Below are 18,675 nucleotides of genomic sequence, written 5' to 3'. Positions count from 1 at the left end.
TTCTCATAAAATAGGGTCACACGTTAGTGTGGACACAGGGGCACGCCCATGTCCTCAGGCTGTGTAACTCTCTGTTTATGACGTCAGCAAATAAATTGAACCACACGGCCAGGCCACACGCCCGTGTCCTCAGGTTGTGTCCCTTATACGGTGGAGACACACGGCCGTGTCTCATCCCGTGTAGTTAACTCTTAGGAAATTCTCCAAGCCTTTTTGTTACCCTTACATGCACACACATATACATGGATCCAATAGCATTCAACATTATCAATTATGATACAAACATATCATTTACCTATCAACATGCATGTGTTACACATTCCTACATTAAACCAAGACTAGTCATACCATAGTTATCTTTGTGCCAATTTATTTCAACTTATCATCAAACTTCCATGTTCAAAGCATTATTATATTATCTCCATATTACACATTTAATTCAAGGTCATAAAACATGCATTCAACACACATGACATATTGCCAACCATGCATGACAAACAAACGTAATCATATCTTCACATCATAAGTAATAAATCATAACATGACTAGCTAGTCTTACAAGCCATAATTAATATGAGCAACTTCTCATAGCCATATACAATAGCTCAAAATAGGCCAATACATTTGGCCAAATCATAATAACACATGTAATAAAACTAGGTCCCTATACATGCCACTCACTTGATAATTCTAACATATGTAAGAATATTCCAAAGGTATTGGCTTGATAGTGTGATGCTGCCTCTGATGATCTCCAACCCCAAGCCGACCTAACAACATTAAAAGAAATGGAAAGAAGGAGTAAGCTTTACGCTTAGTAAGCTCGCATGAAAAATAATAAGCAATGTATTAACACGCTATTTTTCAATTCCTCTCTATTTATTCAAAGTCCAATTATGTTATTTTCTATAGTCACGGTCACTAAATTATTTATATCCAGAGCTACGGGACTCCAAATTGAGAACTTCTAATTTCCCAGAAACTAGACTAACATATCTTCTTACTATAAAATTTTCATAATTTTTAGTCCATCCAATAAGTACAGTTTATTATTCACAGTCTCCCCTATTTTGCTGTTTGACAGCTTCGACCTTTTTTCACTAAAATTTATGTATCTCATAGTATGGGACTCGGATGATTCTCCCATCTATTTTTCTTGAAAATAAACTCATTAAGGATTTTAATAATGTAATTTATAACCCATTATTATTTTCATACAATTTTTACTGATTTTCCAAAGTTAAGACAGGGGAGTCCGAGATCACTCTGACCCTATTTCACAAACATTAAAATATCTCATAATAGGAGATTCCTTTACTTACACCGTTTCCTTTATAGGAAACTAAACTCAATAAGATTTAATTTCATATTTTATTCGGCCTTTAATTCGACTTTCACAATTTTTGGTGGATTGTCAAAGTAGGACTACTGCTGCTGTCCAAATTGTTTTAGTACAATATATTGATACTATCACAAGATTTTCGTGAAATTACTCTCATAAGTATCACTCATTCATTTTCATTCTTATCACAAGTCCATGGATTTTGAGTACTTACCTGTGCTATCACTTAGCACAACACTCGTCTAAACATGACAATTCATATGCATCATAATAGTATCATATAACATAAATGAGTTTATCATGACAAGAACTATTTTATTTCATTTCCTATATTAATCTCGTTGAATTTCTCGGAATCTCGATGGATATCCCATTCACTGTCAATTCATACAAGTTATCATTTCAAGTATGCACTCCCGTGAACCTCGCTCTTACGGCGGGATTACCAGTCCAAGCTAAACCCCCTACAACAGCATATACTCTAATGAGCTCGAATCTGAATTAGCAGTCTAGGCTAAATTCAGATCCTAATCGGATTACCCATCTAGGCTAAATCCATTTCATCACACATATTCTTCGGGAGGCTAGATCACTTTACAATTTCATGTCCACCAATTCGTATCTTCCCTTTCTAAGGAGCACACTCCCGCGAACCTCCTTTCTTACAGCGGGATTACCAGTCTAGGCTAAATCCCCTATAACATAAACTCATAGGGTATTGTCAGGATTACCAGTCCAGGCTAAATCCCCTACAATGACATATACTCTAATGAGCTCGAATCTGAATTACTAGTCCAGGCTAAATTCAGATCCTAATCAGATTACCCGTCCGGGCTAAATCCGTTTACACGTATTCTTCGGGAACGCTATATAGGGACTGGATCACCCGTCCGAGCTAGATCCTTTTTACCATCAATTCCTTTTCGAGAATCCATCGAATATCCTATCTCATTCAATCAAGATTTTTCTTCCTCTTATTATCAATCATGTCAATCTTTCATAAATTTTCATACATTGAGCACTCTAATCATATTCTTATCAAGAGCAAACATTTATCATATAATCGTCATTTAAGCAATTAACATACCTGACACATCGTATTTACTTACAAATGGACTTACCTTCCTTTTCACTCTTTCACAAGTTATCCAACTTAATAAAACATCATGTTATATCAAATTCTCAATATATCCAGCTATTATATAGCAAGCCATCAATGATTGAACCATCAAACATTTCATGTGCTACTAGTCATATATCATTGTTCTCACAAATTTTATATATCATTCTTTCATCACTTTTCAATATGTTAAATCATGCCATTCGTGCAATAATAATATAGAATTTTCCAATTCAAATATAGCATTGCAACATTATTGACACGCGAACTTACCTCGGCACCAAAATAGCAAAAAGGAACCTAACTGTTGATTTTCCATTTTTCACCCGATCTAGATCCAATCCTCGTTTTCCTTTATCTATAATATAAAATTTAGTATAATTATAAGTCACATTATTTAATTTTATCCAAAAATCATATTTTGGCAAAATTACGTTTTTGGCCCTAAACTTTGTCAAAATTACACTTTTTCCCCTAGGCTCGTAAAATAATTTTTTTTTTAATTTCCTCACTAATTAAGCCTAGATGAACCATTTTCATAACTATAGAAAACCACATTTCTCATCAAAACACACTTTTATTCCATTTTTACAACTTTTACAAAATGGTCCTTTCGGACGTTTTCATCGAAAATTGCTTAGTAAAAGTTGTTTATTTAACACCCAGCACTCATTTTCTACCATTAGACATCAAAATGCATACATGTCACACATGGATCAATTTTTAAACATGAACCCTAGCTCAAATTAATGGTAGAAATAGATAGATATTGTTACGTGGATTGTAAAAACATAAAAATCATTAAAAACAGGGCTAGAACAGACTTACAATCAAGCTTGGAAGCTTGAAAAACCCTATACATAGTTTCTCCATGCAAGTTTCAGCCAAGAGGTTGAAGATGGACAAAAATTGGCTTTTAATTTTGTTTTTAAATCATTTTAATAATTAAAAGACCAAAATGCCCTTAATGAAAAACCTTGGAAACATGCCTAACCATGTCCATTTTTTCTCCACCAACTTAACCAATAGTCTAAGTACCATATAAGGACCTCAAATTTAATATTTCATAACAATTGGACACCTCTAGCATGTAGAACTCAACTTTTACACTTTTTATGATTTAGTCCTTTTGACTAAATTGAGTGCCCAAACGTCATTTTCGAACAAAATTTTCAAGAAATCATTCCGTGAAATTTTAGTCTATAAAATAATAATAAAACTAAAATTTTCCTTATCGAATTTGTGGTCCCAAAACCACTATTTCGACTAGGTCCAAAATCGGGATGTTGCACTATTTTTGTCCACACGGGCAAAGACATAGACGTGTGTCTTAACCATGTGCAACACACGGTCATACTACATAGCCGTGTGTCCCCTGTGGTAGCCCTTCGAATTAAGGCAGTATACCCTACAGGTTTGACATGGCCTAGGGGCGTGTCTACTAGTCGTGTCTAACATATGAGCTGGCACATAGGCGTGTGGCCGGCCTTGTGACCCAAGTCAGTAACCCCTCCAATTTTCCCACGGCCATGGCACACGGGCGTGTCTCTGGCCGTGTGATGCAAGTCAGTATGTATGCCTTGTTTTCACACGACCTGTGACACGGGTGTGTCTAGAGGCCGTGTGAGGCACACGGCCTGTTCACACGGGCATGTGACCTTTAAATGCTTGAAAATTTGCTAAGTTTCCCAAATTTTTCAAATGTTATTGGTTTAGTCAGAACCTCTTCTAAGAATGTTTTAAGGCCTCGTAGAGTATAAGGGACAATGTGAATGTGTTGGATGGGTTTTATATATGAATGCATAAATGTATGTGTTATGTGTGTGTATGATGTGTATTGATTGGTAATGTCTTGTAAACCTATTCTGGCTTCGGATACGGGTTAGGGGTGTTACACTTGAAGACACCCTGAAGATGAAGCATACAGCCTTTAATGTCATGACACAAGACTTGTTGTGTCACGACATCACCTCTGTATATGAAACAATTACGAGCAAGGGGCATTTTAGTTCACACAATAAAACATTAAGAACAAGGACAGTAGCTGACTTAGGGTTAAGGCCGACAGCCACTCTAAAGTCAATAAATAGGCTCAATTAACACATATTAAGGATAACTTTTGATATTGTATAATTTTCTTCCTAGTTTTAGCCTTTAGCTTTTCTTTTTTTAGGCGTTAGGTTTATTTTAGTTTTTGTTCTTTGCTTTTATAGAACAAATAAGATTTTTGAAGCATGATCAAACTCTGTGAGGATTCAGCATTCTATTTTAATATAAATCAGGCTTCTTCTAAACTTTATACTCTTGAATTATTATTCATGGCTACTCTTTTGATCAAGTTTATATTGTTTATAAGATCCATGAGGATCTAATCCTCCTGTGGGGGATTAGCGAGTAGAGGTATGATTAATCGACTGTCTTGTAGGGTTCTCTTAGCGGATCAGTCAATCAGGAAAGGAAGAACTTAAACCCAAGGCCTAATAACCCCAGGAAGTCATTAAGATAGGAATTAACCCAAAATTGGTATGCTAAATTCGTGAATACCTTAACTCTGAACTGATCTGGACTGTGAGGTCGAGAGATAAGTAGTTCTTGCCGACTCCTTATTCTAGTGGAAGATCGAAAGATCCTACTGGGATATTGACTAGTTGGTTAAACAAGAAAACCTGAAGCGACAATTGATTATGATTACAAAAGCAAGTTAGTCACCCATGCTCAGATTTGATAAATTTACTATTTGATTTCTTATTATTTCTTTATTTCTTTTCTTTTTTATTTTTATTCTTATTAAGAATCCTCAAAACCTTTATTTTTATTTGATCATAATATAATTCACCTAAATTACTAATTAGATCTATTTATACTTAGATTAGAATTAATTTAGTGCTCGCCTCCCTTGGGTACGATCCTCGGAGTACTCATCTACACCATTGTAACTATATTACAACCTGACCCGTATACTTGTGAATACCACTTTTTCATATATTTTGTACAGGATTTCTACTCTCAACATCGGTATTTTTAAAGGTAGTCAATGATGAGGATAAAGCTCGAGTTAACAAAACCTCACGTGACATGAAGGTGAAGTGGCTTGAGGTAATAATATCCTAAAAATGATTTGGGGTTCGCTCGACTTCAGCACCAAGTGGCTTGTAATGTGGATGTCATGCTGGTCAAATACAAGGCAACATCAATGGTATTGACTGATGATGATGGTTTACCTACCTTATTGGAAGAACAAATGATAAATCAAAGTCTCGAAGGCCAGTTGAAATTTCTTTTACGAGGGCAACATTGATCGTCCCGATCCCAAAAAGGACTTCTTTTTTAAATTTTAATTAACTTTAAATTATTAATTTTCATTTAAGTATTTTTTAAATTATTGTGTTTTAAGTTTTAATTAAAGTACTTTTCCTTGTTTTTAGGGATTGTTGACCCCGTGAAAAGGGGGAAAATGAACGAATCGATAAGTCAAAATTTCACGCACAAGGAGGCCGAAATAGCTTTTAATGTCAAGACGAGGAGTTTCCTGTCATCCCAATAAGCCCACTCCACATCTCAATGTGGCTCAATGATGTCATGACGAGCCATCCGGTCACATAGACAAATAGACAGTGATGTTGGGATGAGGAAATTCATGTCATCCCGATGAGTATTCCCACGTCACAATGAGTGGTTCTCCACATCGCGACAAGCCGGGACATAACAGCATTGGAACTCATAACATTATGCAATTTTCAGAAAATTAAGGACTTGATGTCACAATAAGGTGACAATTATAAAAAGGCCTCATCACGACAAGCCCTACCCAAAACCCCCCAACCAGTTTTTCTTGTTTCTTCTCCGTTGCTCTCCCCCTCCAAACTCTTTGATCCCTTTGTGTTTTCATTATTTCTTAGCCATTAATCTTTTAGTTTCATTATTTTCCTCCCATTTTGCTTAGGATTAGGACCAAAACTCTCTTCTTTTATTGAGGCAATGACATTTCGGCCAGCGAAATATAGTGATTGATAGGAACAACACTGGCAATCGATCATTTCATCCACAATAAAAGCACAGTGATACTCAATCTTTCTTCTAACACTTTGAATATTCATGTTATATTCATAAAATAGTGAATCAAGAAAACTATTTGTTGATTATATTGTGTTATTGGTTATTGAAAATATAACAAAATTGGTGAAAATGTCATCTCAAAAGCAAACGGCAACCCGATAAGCTACGAAATGTGATATTCAAAACGACCTAAGGAGACGATTTGTCTCTAACAAAGCAGGCAACTAGATTTGAAACGTTGATAAACCACTAATACTGAAACGTAGCTTCAATTTTTCCACACAATTATTCCATGACCCTCTAATCACAAGGGTTGACCGGTTATCGTAGAACACATTTTTCAACAACTGCTCAAACCGGTTGTCTTCCTGAAGTCTTTCATAATTATTACTTTTTTCTTTTGTGAATTGAGTGATGAAAATGGTGTTGGATGTTAGTTTGGTTTTGAATTTTATGTGCCAACCCATGAGCTAAATCTCATCGGGTTGGGATTAAATGACGAAAATTTTTATTTTATTTAATGGTTGAAGCATAGATCCAAATCAATTTACTGTTTCATTCAATTGTTTTATTTCTAAATTATATGCTTGTAACCCCTAAACATAGATGACTATTCGGCATGCTCATAAACTAAATCTAATTCTGAAAAGGTTGGATTAGTTGGATCAATATTCAATGATATAAACAAGTACCCGACTGATACTTCTAGTAGACTCTAGACATAGAGCAACGTTCATGCAGAAGGAAAATAATACAGGGTATCGTACTAAGCCTATAGACACGGGCAAGGTAACTTAAGGTTTTTGCTCTCAAAAGAAATAGACCATTTTAGAAATCTTCTGAGCAGTAAACTGGGTATGATTTTTTCAAGGCATTATTTACAGCAAGAGTACATTCTTAGCAATCCCGACCTGCCAAATCAACATCATATATCCTTTATTCCTTGTCGTTGTATCTTTACCATATCATTCTTAGTTATTTATTTGTTCATTTACATAATATTCCCGTAGTATTTCTCATAACTACCATTACATTCCTACTCTCGATTTTCCATAGCATTTCCAAGTATTCATTAATTCCACATATTGCATACATCACTATTCCTTTAATTGCCACTGCATACTTATCATAGCTTGACCATAGCATTAATTATATTTTATATTATAATAACTTGACCAATTTTGTGCCAAAATCTGATCCTCGTAGGAACAATACTCACTTATCACTTTATTACTTGATTCGACATTTATATTTGCATAATCCGTATATTATATTCACACACGACAAGTTTTGACGCCATTGCCGGGGAATCGAAAATTTGGTGTAATTTGGTTTGGTTATTTTACTTAATTCCATTAGTTTATTTAACTTAGTTATATTTAATTTCTATAGGTTTGCCATCAATTCATGAGAAGAGGCATTCATGTTAACAAAAAGTATCATTTTGACCCATAGATTGAGAGAACTTTACAAAGAAGGAAGAAAGAACTATAAAAAATGGCTAGGAATGGGAATGATCCTAGTCTTAATGATAATCTAAATGGTTAGGATGCTAATCTTCTTGTTCGTAGGATGATAGATGATGGAGACAGACCAATTCGGAAGCATGTTATTCTAATTTTGGATGATCTAAATCCAGGGATAGTTAGACCACAAATACAAGCTCAATAGTTTGAGCTAAAACTGATAATGTTTCAGATGTTATAAACAATAGGACAGTTTAGTGGACTATCCGCTAAAGATCCAAGACTGCATTTAAGACTTTTTCTAGAGGTTTGTGACTCGTTTAGACAACAGGGTGTTCCTAAAGATACTCTGTGACTTAAACTGTTTCCATATTCTTTAAGAGATCATGTGAGAGAATGGCTGAATAATTTGCCTTTGGGAACAATGGCATCATAGAATGATCTTTGCCAGAGGTTTTTGCTATGGTATAGTCTATCAAATATGAATGCCAAGTCTAGAAATAACATCACATCCTTTTGGCAATCAAAAGATGAAACATTATATGAAGCTTGGGAATGATTTAAATAATTACTTCAGAAATTTCTTATGCATGGACTCCAGTACTGGATTCAAATGGAGATATTTTATAATGGAATGAATGTGCATACAAGGATGGTAGTTAAAGCCTCTGCCAATGGTACTTTGTTGGATAAATCTTATAATGAAGCATATGAGATTTTGGAAAGATTATCAATATCCTACCACAAGAGTTTGGACGGGTAAGAAAGCTGCTGGTACCATGGAACCTGAAGCAATAACTTCATTGACCGCCTAGGTATCATCTTTAACTAATATGATCAAAATAATGAAGAGACAACTACGGTTCAGGAATCATGCGTTTATTGCGGTGAAGACCTTGTGTTTGACGACTGCCTATCAAATCCAACATCTTTGTGCTACATGGGTAATTTCAATTGGAATAATAATCCCTATTCCAACACATATAATCCAGGATGGAAGCAACATCTAAACTTTGGTTGGAATAATCATGGTAAGGGAAATTTTAACAATGCGGCAAGATAGAATGCCATCAGTGCATTACCTAGTTATAATAAACCTATGCTAAGGCAAAATTCCTAACAAGGTCAGTCGTCATCATCACCACCATCTATTGAAAACTTGTTCAACAAATTCAAGTCTAAGAATGATGTCGTAATTAAGATTCAAGTTGAATCCCTACGAGCTCTTGAAAATCAAGTGGGGAAAATAACGAACACTCTAAATTCAAGCCACAAGGAGCATTGCCAAGTGATACTGAAAATTTGAGAACCCAAGGGAAGGAGCAATGCAAGGCCATCACTCTTAGAAGTCAGACTCAAGTGGATAATGTTGTTCAAGATGCCACGGCAGAGGAAGAAAAATCCAGTCGCAATTAGGAAAAGACCTCAGAACCTACTGAACGGCAAACAACACCTGAAAGGGGCACTCAGAGAAATGTTGTGACAGAATCAGATCATGTTGCCAAAAAGAATGCCATAGCAAAATAATATCAGCAACCTGAAGGAAGGCCACCTCTACCTTTTCCTCAGCGATTCCATAACTCTAAACGGGATGTTCAATTCAAAAGATTTTTGGAGGTCTTGAAGCAACCCATATCAACATACCACTAGTAGAAGCTTTGGAGGAAATGCCTAATTGCGTGAAATTTATGATACTGCCGAAGAAGTGCAGATTAGGAGAATTTGATACTGTTGCTCTCACTGAAGGGTGCACAGTAATGTTGATGAATAAGTTGCCTCTAAAGTTTAATAACCTAGGGAGTTTCATTATCCCATGTTTCATTGGAAATCATTACGTTGGTAAGGCATTATGTAATTTAGGAGCAATTATAAATCTAATGCCTTTGTCTATTTTCAGGAAGCTGGGAATTGAGAAAGCAAGACCTACTACGGTTACATTGCAACTGGCTGATCGATCTTATGCCCATCCAAAAGGTAAAATTGAAGATGTACTGGTAAGGGTACATAAATTTATCTTTCCTACGTATTTTCTTCTTTTAGAATGTGAAGCTAACCATGATGTGCCAATTATTCTTAGAAGACCTTTTCTTGCTACTGACAGGACTTTAGTTGATGTGCAGAAAGTGAATTGATGATGAGGATGAATGATCATTAAATCATATTCAATGTATTTAATGCCCTGAAATGTGCTTATGAGAATGAAGAATGTTGTGCCATTGACTTGATAGAAACAGAAGTGGAAAAAGAGTTTATGAGATTTTGTCATAGAAATTCTGATAATGATGAAGATTCATTTGAGCAGAAACCTTATGCACTTTGCTGGAGTAAAATAGACCTTTCAATTTTGATGAACAATGCTTGGTAGCTCATGTATATCCACATGGAATTGTTGATGTCAAGGACATAAAAATGGGGGACACATTTAAAGTTAATGGACAACGTTCAAAGCACTACTGGGGTGCTCATGTAGAGCAAGGCAAATAGTCCATTGATCTTCGAGATGTTTAACTTAAAAATATTGAAAATTTTTTTTTTTTATTTCATTTTTTATTTAAGTTTCTCTTAGTTATTTCATTTTCTTGTTTAATAGACTGCAGGAGGGGAAGGGGTCGATGACACAGATCCCATTAAGACAAATCCTGCCAAAAAAGATAATGCACCTAAAAACTAGAGGAAGAACTTGAGAAAATAGAGTCTGTCAGCATTGAGACTAACCGTGAAGGCAAAGAGGAAGCAAATCTATCAGTTGTACCACTAGTAAACAGCACTGTGGTTGTTCCACCTCCTTCTACTAAAGCGGTGACTGAACAAGATCATGAGATCGATTGGATTATTGATGAACTCACTAGATTTGATAATGAAGAGGAGGATGTACCACTTAATTTACTTAAAAGGTCAATGTGTTATAAGATGAGTGCACGAAAGACCACTTGCTACAATTAAAGTACCACCATTCAGTTCCAAGCTCAAGAAGTTTTCTTCCCTTATTACATCTCATTATGTATACATATATATGTTCTTTCATTCATGATTCATCTCTGTACATGCATTGAGGATAATATATCCCTTAGGTTTGGGGGTTTATTGTGCATCTAGACTACATTAGATATTTAGTTGAGCATGCATGTCTTAGTATTTTTGTTCATTTGCCATTCATTTTCCCACATCACACATAACTGCAAAAAAAATATTTAGAATGTGATGAGTGTATTTTTTTCAGTGATGTTTAATGAGGAACTTAATTCTTCTATAAACTTAGAAAGTTGTGACAGTGGATTAGGTGATTTTAGCTTAGGATAGTTTGTTTGTAAATTGATCCCTAAAATTAGGATGTCCTAATTCCAATTACAATTGATCCATAGTAAGTTCCTTTTGATTAACTTAGAGACTCTTGAAGCTATATTCAGTAACATGGAAATACTCAATATTGAATAAAGTGGCCATGTCTAAGAAAATTCTTTAAAAAAAATATGTCATCAAATACTCTAATGGTTAGAATTTTCAAGTAAGTCAGCACCACTTTGTTTGTTCTATCGTGCTGTTGACTAAAAAACCAAGTTTGAGTAAGAATGTGTAAATTAAAATTTAATAACAAGTAGTATAGGGGCACTCGACTATAGTAATAGGTTGAGTAGCTAAAGCGGTAGTTGTTTGCTCCATCCATCTTTTTAGTCAAAAGCCTTAGCTTCATGAGTGAGTATTCAAATCATGACATGATTGAATATTCGGCAATTTAGTATATGCTTCATTGTAATTGTCAAGTTAAAGAATCATGTGACGAGCTATATCCCCTAAAAAAAAAAGAGGCATAATAAATGAATATGTATGTATTTGAGTATATATAAGGCCAAATGAAAAAAAGAAAGAAAAACTAAGTTAGTTAAAAGATTAAATAAGTAAATTAGGAGATATTTGCTATAGTGAAAATTGCATGAATACTTAGGATTTTTCTTTCGTTTAGATCAAAAATTTTTGCGTTGCCTTGCTAAATAAGCTTATGAAACTTGATCAAATTTTTAAACATAGAAGATTGCTGAGAACTAAAGTACAAAATGCTCTTTACATGGTCTAACAGTCCAAAGGTAATTATGTTGCTATGGCAATTCTTACATTCATACATTCATGCATATTTTGCTTGAGGACAAGCAATAACTCAGGTTTAGGGGTGTGATAACTCTTGAAAAGAGTTATATTTCATGCCTTTAGACATAGCTAATTGCATGTACTTAAGTAAATTTATTTGCATTTTAGGACATTCCATTCATAATTTTCATTGCATTACATTAAGAAGATTAGGATATGCTTAAATGTTCTTCTATGTTACTTTGAATTAGTTGTGGTCGGGCTGTGTTTGGTGGTTTGGCAGGTGCAAGTTAAGTAACAAGAAATAAAGGAGTGAAGGTTTGTTGGGACAAAAGGTTGGACATTTTGTCAACACAGATGCCATAACAATGCCAAAAAGACCGAGTTAACACTCAACGTATACCAATTTCAGCCCAACTGTACTTGTACCAAAAAAAATCTACATAAAAAAAGAGGAGAAGATAATCTTGAGTTGTTAGTTTTTATCCTAGAAAAAAAAGAATTTAAAAAAAGAGAAGATAAACTTGGGTTGTTGAAAGAAGAATTTAAAGAGAGGAGAAGATAAACATAGATTGTTGGAGTTACCCTAGGAAAACAAAGCTATAAAAAGACAAAAGAGGAAACCCTAAAAAATGAACAAGTGTGGAGAGCCTTAGGCAAAGATAGAGGGTAGCGGCTGAGTAGAGACTAAAAGAGAAAGATGAAAGCAGTCCTTCTTAGCCATCACAGGACACTGTGCTGCTGAAGTGTGAACTGGACACGCGACAGCTGTCTCCCTAAAGTCTTATGTATTTACTACTTTTTTCTTCCATGAATTGAATGATGAAAATGGTGTTGGATGTTATTTTGGTTTTGAATTTTATGTGCCAACCCATGAGCTAAATCTCATCGAGTTGGGATTAAATGATGAAACTTTTTATTTTATTTAACGGTTGAAGCATAGATTCGAATCAATTTATTGTTTCATTCTATTGTTTTATTTCTAAATTGTATGCATGCAATCCCTAGACATAGATGACTGTTCGGCATGCTCACAAACTGTAACACCCCTGACCCGAGACCGTTGCTGGAGTCGAGCACGAGGCGTTACTTGACTTAACTTACTAGTTCGGGGCATAAAATTTGCTTTTAAAATTAATTTATTTACATTTATTCAATATGTCCCTAAAAAGGGCCCACGATACCCTAAAATTACAATTGAAACGGTTCGGGACCAAACCGGGAACATTGAAAATTTTTCGAATACTTTGACAAATCAAAACAATTTATTTCATTATTCCTTATAACACTACCCACCTGTGTCATAGTCACTAAATGAATCATAACTCAATTCACAACACTCAAAATTTAAATTTGTGAATTTTACCTGAAACTAGACTCGTATATCTTCTTACGAAATTTTTTCTAGAATTTTTGGTCTAGCCAATTAGTACAGTTTATTAGTTAAAGTTTCCCCTAATGCACTATTTGACTACTCTAACCTCTCCTCACTATGAATAGATTTTCTCCCTGTACAGAATTCAAATACAATGTTGTTTGTTTGTGTTGAAATTAGATTCACTAAGGAATCTATAAATATAAACTATAACTCCTAATTATTTTTTTTACAAGTTTTAGTGAATTTATAAAGTCAGAATAGGGGATTTAGAAATCGCTCTAAACCTGTCTCACTAAAATTCAAATATCTCTTAATATACACATTTTTTGCTTACTCTGTTTCTTTCATATGAAAATAGAATCAATAAGCTTTAATTATATATCTCATTAATCACCTAATTCCATTTCTACTATTCTTGGTGATTTTTCAAGATCACGTCACTGCTGCTGTTCAATACTGCTTGAATGCTAATTTCACTTTTTCATGATTTTTTTTGTATTAACTACCATTTAGGCATACATAACACCGAAACATGTTCTTCATTAGCCATTTAAATAGCCAACCATTATCAAATATTTACATACCATTCTTTAGCCATATCATAAGGACATACACACAAAATGGCTAAGTCCCTATACATGCCATAAACTAGAACGTTTGTAAACGAAGATACCCATTTGGTAACTTGATAGTCGATAGTGTGAAGTGATCTCTAACGACCTCTAACCTGAGCTTGCTTTTAAGTACTCTAAAACATGGGAAAGTGAAAGAAGTAAGCTTATAAAGCTTAGTAAGTTCACATGTAAAATAATAAACATTAGCAATCAATTTAGTTTACTACTATGCTGTCATAATTTTCTTAAATAATGTTTAGTTCTTACTTTCCCATCTTACTCATCGGTAACCTTATCAAAGGCTCAGAATACAAAAGGCACCTTACTTAATAGCTCGCTTACATACCTGCAACATTTCACTTAACACATGAGTACTCTTTCATAATATAGGCATATTGCCAATCATGTCATAAAGTGTCACAAGCATAACTGAAAACTCATCACTTACTTAATACTTGATAATCTCAATTACTTACAATCTCAATATTAAATAAGCCTTAAATGCATACCTGTACTCTTTCTTCATGTTCTCACCTTGTCGTTTCTTTGACTTACTCCTTTTATTACTCGGGAACCTTTTCCTTTTTGAACTTACCATTTCCATGTCTTGACATGGTCTTATGTGGTATCCTTGCTTTATGAACTCACCAATGCCATGCCTTGGCATGGTCTTACATGGGACATTTGCCTTATAGTAACTCATCAATGTCATGTCTTGACATGGTCTTACATGATTTCCTTACCTTATAGAACTTATCAATGCCATGCCTTGGCATGGTCTTATGTGATATCCTTATCTTACCAAATGCTATGTTCCAAACATGGTCTTACATGGTATCCTTGTCTTACCAAATGCCATGTTCCAAACATGGCCTTACATGGTATCCTTACCTATGAACTAACCAATGCCATGGCTTGGCATGGTCATACATAGGACCTTTGCCTTATAGTAACTCATCAATGCCATGTCTTAACATGGTCTTACATGATTTCCTTGCCTTATAGAACTTATCAATGCCATGCCTTGGCATGGTCTTACATAATATCCTTATCTTAGTGCCAATGCCACATCTTCATGTGGTCTTACATGGAGTCCTTAATCAATGCCGATGCCATGTCTTGACATGGTCTTACACAGGATCCTTGCCTTACCAATGTCATGTCTTGACATGGTCTTACATGGTATCCTTAACCATCAATTCCTCCTTAAATGCCATGTTATGAACATGGACTTTTTCGTCAATTCTTCCTTAATTTCCATGGTACAACCATGGACTTTGAGATAGCAATTCGTTGTCAAGTCATAGCTGAAACATACTTGCTCAAATTCTCAAGGTTAGTCGCATAACTCAAAAATAACAATACTAATAACAATAATTGCATAATAATAAAATGCTACTCGACTTACATACTTACTGTCGAAACCATTTTTTAAAGGGATGTTTGAAAAATGGGGATCGACTTTTGAAAAACAAAAACGGGAGTCGCCACCAACCTTTTTAAGTGTGATTGGATCACCTTATAAAATGTTTTGGTCTACGAAAATTAAGAAAATAGGTTCGGGAGTCGGTTATGTACGAGGAAGGATTAGCACCCTCGCAACGCCCAAAATTGGTACCAAATTGAATAGTTTTCTATCTTAATGTCAAAAACTTGAGAGGATTTAAAAATAGGATCCCTTTTTTTAAAACCGAAATTATTTAAGTTGAAAAATCGAGATTCCTTAGCTCAAAGAATACAAACATCACATCCAAAGATGATAGGACACGATATTCTTAAACTCTCAGTAACTGAAATCATCTCGTGATTTACAAAATCTATTTAGAAGGATACTTTAGGTATTTAGACAAATGGGAAATCGCAACCCAACATGTTAGGGTACTATTTCCCGAATTCCTAAATACGAAAAACATTGCCTCATTTTAGAAAAACTTTTGGATAAAATATGACAATGAAATATATTTTTTAAAATAATGATTTGAGTAAAATTTAAAGAATAATTTACTAAGAGTAATACTAAAACAATTATTAAAAAATGAAAGAGTTTGATATGATACTAAAATTATTAAAAATTAAAATATATAAAAAAAATTAGGGAAACATGGATTTAATCAAAATAAAAAGGGTTGAAAAACGAAGATGAACCAAGAATAAAATAAGAACAAACCGTAGAAAATAAGAACGTAAGAAGGAGAGAAATTTGAGTGAAAGCTCTCAAAAATTTTTATTGTTTCCCAAAACTCCAGTCTGTTTACAATGAAGGGAGAGACCTTTATTTATAGTTGAACCTCCTCAAATCCAACAGTACAGATCAATTACATCAACGGTTAAGGTTAAAAGGTATCTACAAATTAAATCTCTAAGATTACAAAATCATATCTTCTAAGATTGCATATCATATATAAGATTGCAATCATATCTAAGGTTGTATCATACCTAAGATTGCATATCATATCTAAGATTGCATATCATTGAAGATTATATTTCCATATGAGTCAAGCTTGTAGGTGGACTTTAAATCTTTTCAAGTAATGGGCCATTCCGATCGGGCCAAATTATATTTGTAATTCTAGACTGAACTTGGACTTCATTTTTTTCCATTTTTTTGGGGTTTATTATGTAACACCCCAAACCCGAGACCATCGCCGGTGTCGGACCCGAGGGTTAACAAACCAAGTTCACATGTTTTTGCCCACCAATTTGACATTTCCAGTCAGGCTGGAAAACTGCGTCACTGTCGCCTTAAAATCATATCTCGAGTTTCAAAACTCGGAAACTGGTTTTGTAAATTTTCCTGAATTTAGACTCATATATACATCCATGGATTTATTTCTAGGATTTTGGTCGGGCCAATTGGTACAGTTTATTAGTTAAAGTTACCCAAGTTACAGGGATCGACTGCTCTGACCTTCGCGCGGTATAACTTGAATATCTCTCTGCACAGGGCTTTAATGCTGGTGTCGTTTGTTTCTAATGAAACTAGACTCAAAATGGAATCTGTACATATAAGGTATATCTCCTAATTCTTTTGGATAATTTATAGTGAATTTTAAAGTTGCGACAGGGAACCCAGAAACCATTCTGGCCCTGTCTCACAATAGCTTTAATATCTCTTAACCTGTAACTCCTATGACCGTTTCGTTTCTTCCATATGAAAATAGACTCATCAAGGTTCATTTACATAGCTTATTCACTATTTGATTCCATTCCTATGAATTATGGTGATTTTTCACATTCACGCCACTGCAGCTGGCAGCATCTGTTTTTAAGGTAGGACTTACCTATTTGGTAGTCTCCATGATTCAACTAATCTTGCCATACATAGGTTCATATATGATCATTTTAACCATGCCAATGGCTGATCATATGACCAACATTCCCATTTCCAAACCATAGCCACATCATGACCCCAAATATATATACATACAACCCACAATAAGTCTAAGTTCATGCTCCCCTTTTCGAGCCATTTTCGCATGGCCATACATACTTACATTACAACGTATTTAACAAACAAGAGGTAGTCCTATACATGCCATCTCAAGTTCAACCAAAAATTTATACCAAAATGGAGGCTTGATAGTGTGGATGACTTGACTTCAACGATCCCAAATCCGATTGCCTCGAGCGAAATCTAGAAAACTAAGAGCCAAAGCAACGGGTAAGCATTTTATGCTTAGTAAGTCTCAAGGAATATAATGAACTATAATTTACAGCAATACATTCACATAACCAAATGCATCATTTCATTAATACACATTCTTACTTCATACTTCATCATTGTATAAGTTCGCAAAGCATCAATCAATTCAATAACTGAAATTCATTAGTCGATTGAGCGAATGTTGCTCAAACACGTCGACTTTCCAATGCACATATAACGTACCTTATCCTTTGGGCTGTCCGAGTGTACTAATTAAATTCATTTCAGCAACCAACACTCACCTCCAGCCCAAGATTCTTGAATATAACCGGATATAATCACGTGCACAAATGCCTTGGTCTTAGCCGGATAGAATAACTCGCACGAATGCCTTGGGCCTTAGCCGGATATAACCACTAGCACAATTGCCTTGGTCTTAACCGGATATAATTTCCAGCATAATTGTCTTGGGCTTAGCCGGATATCATTCAATTTCTCATGCACACATACATCAATAATCATTGGACATACATATTTCATTTTAGTTACTAAGGCTCAAACACAATTAATATCATTAGCATATTCGCCGGGACTTAGCCCGGTGGAATTCAAATACTCATACACACATAATCAATAATCATACACATCCATATTTCATCTCACATAATTCAAGTAAGGTCACTTCTTGAGGACTTACCTCGGATGTTGTCGAACGGCTTTTTCGGCTATTCGATCACCTTTTCCTTCCCTTGTCCAATTGTGGCCCTCTTAGCTCTTGAGCTAATTCAAACAAATTCAATTTATTAAAACCTCATTGTGCTTGCTTATGGCGAATATGACAAGGATTTTAAATGGTCATATGGCCACTCTTTAGCTTGAATACACAATGGTCATGCACATTTTATACTACATCAAGCAATTCAATACAATTTATTTGAGCATCAAGGAAATGCTAAGGCCTTCAATAGGCTAC

At 34.8% G+C, this 18,675-nt stretch overlaps 1 non-coding gene across 1 annotated transcript; it reads right to left on the bottom strand.

Annotated features, from left to right (window-relative positions):
* Window positions 1-8,475: 8,475 nt before the first annotated feature.
* LOC128285803 (small nucleolar RNA R71) lies at window positions 8,476-8,581 on the bottom strand. The gene has a single exon (XR_008276351.1). It is a non-coding gene; the product is annotated as a small nucleolar RNA R71 (small nucleolar RNA).
* Window positions 8,582-18,675: the final 10,094 nt, after the last annotated feature.

This window comes from Gossypium arboreum, chromosome 12 (assembly GCF_025698485.1).
Source record: "Gossypium arboreum isolate Shixiya-1 chromosome 12, ASM2569848v2, whole genome shotgun sequence".
In the NCBI taxonomy this organism is placed as follows: domain Eukaryota; kingdom Viridiplantae; phylum Streptophyta; class Magnoliopsida; order Malvales; family Malvaceae; genus Gossypium; species Gossypium arboreum.
This window is presented reverse-complemented; position numbering and strand designations above follow the sequence as displayed.